The sequence below is a fragment of the Vigna angularis genome, chromosome 7 (genome assembly GCF_016808095.1).
Source record: "Vigna angularis cultivar LongXiaoDou No.4 chromosome 7, ASM1680809v1, whole genome shotgun sequence".
Taxonomy (NCBI): Eukaryota; Viridiplantae; Streptophyta; class Magnoliopsida; order Fabales; family Fabaceae; genus Vigna; species Vigna angularis.
In genome coordinates, this window is record NC_068976.1 from 5,040,899 (window position 1) to 5,042,609 (window position 1,711).

Sequence of the window (1,711 nt, forward strand, 5' to 3'; positions counted from 1 at the left end):
GCGGACGTTCCACATTGGGCGGACGCTCCACTTTGGGCGGACGTTCCACTTTGGGCGGACGTGCCAACCTTGGGCGGACGTCCACCTCTCAGATGGTTTGGCCGCTCGTTCGGTCCTGATTCCTGGGCGGACGTCCTTGGACGGTCGTCCGGTTTCTAAGGACGGACGGTCCAGACTATTTGGCGGACGTCCGGATTACTGGGCGAGCGTGTCTTATGCCGGGAGGACCTATCAGTACATAAGCCCCCGAAGCCCGAGCATAATTTTATTGTGCGAAGGGGTTGTCCGTGCCTGGATGGGCGTCATTTTGGAAAACCGCTGGATCCATGCAAACTCGGACTAATGTTTGTTTGGGCGTTCGGTCTTTGGTGCTTGACACGGGTGGCCGCTCGTCATTTTGACCGGACATGCCATCTTGGGTGGACGTCCACATGGCTGGACGTCCGTCATGACTGCCATCTTAGGGCGGACGTCCAAATGGCTGGACGCTCGGCCAGATTGCCATTTTTGGGCGGTCATTTCATTCTGGACGGACGTTCCATCTTGGACGTCCCTTTTTGGGTGATTGGACGCTCGTTCAATCTTTGGGCGGACGTGCTACTTTAGATAGACGTCCGGTTCTTGTGTTATGCGAGTCGTCCAGGGTGGGCGCTCGACTTTGGTACTCAACAGGGGCGAACGCTCGGCCTTGTGGCGCTCGAGCGGCCTTGGTCCTGATTGCCATTTTGGGGGGCGGCCTTGTTAACCGTTCGCTCGGTCTATGCTGGGAGGACTTATCAGTACATAAGCCCCCCAAGCCCGAGCGTAATTTGATTGTGCGAAGGGATTTTTCGGATTGTCCCCGAATTGTTGGGTTCATGTGGTGGTCGACTTGGCGTACCTTGGAGGACAAATGGCCGGATTGTTGACTGACGTCCTCCTACTCCAGATTAGTGTTAAATGCCAGATTCGGCTAAGTTACGGATGGCCGGCTGATCGCTGAATGCCAGATTTGGCTAAGTTACGGATGGCCGGCTGATTCCTGAATGCCAGATTTGGCTAAGTTACGGATGGCCGGCTGATCGCTGAATGCCAGATTTGGCTAAGTTACGGATGGCCGGCTGCTTCCTGAATGCCAGATTTGGCTAAGTTACGGATGGCCGGCTGCTTCCTGAATGCCAGATTTGGCTAAGTTACGGATGGCCGGCTGCTTCCTGAATGCCAGATTTGGCTAAGTTACGGATGGCCGGCTGATCGCTGAATGCCAGATTTGGCTAAGTTACGGATGGCCGGCTGCTTCCTGAATGACAGATTTGGCTAAGTTACGGATGGCCGGCTGATCGCTGAATGCCAGATTTGGCTAAGTTATGGACGGCCGGCTCTTTGCTTTCTTGCCCGGCCAAGCTGAGAGTTGTTCTCGTTGGAACACTCTTTTTCACCAGCTTGGTCTTACTGGGGTGGACGGTCCTTTTGCCCAACCAAGCTGAGAGTCGTTCTCTTTGGAACGCTCTTTTTCACCAGCTTGGTCTTAATGGGGCGGACGGTCTTTCGCTCCGTCGTCCAACCAAGCTGAGAGTTGTTCTCGTTGGAACACTCTTTTTCACCAGCTTGGAGTTTGGTAGGGCGGACGGTCTTTCGCTCCGTCGCCCAACCAAGCTGAGAGTTGTTCTCGTTGGAACACTCTTTTTCACCAGCTTGGAGTTTGGTAGGGCGGACGGTCTTTCGCTTTGTC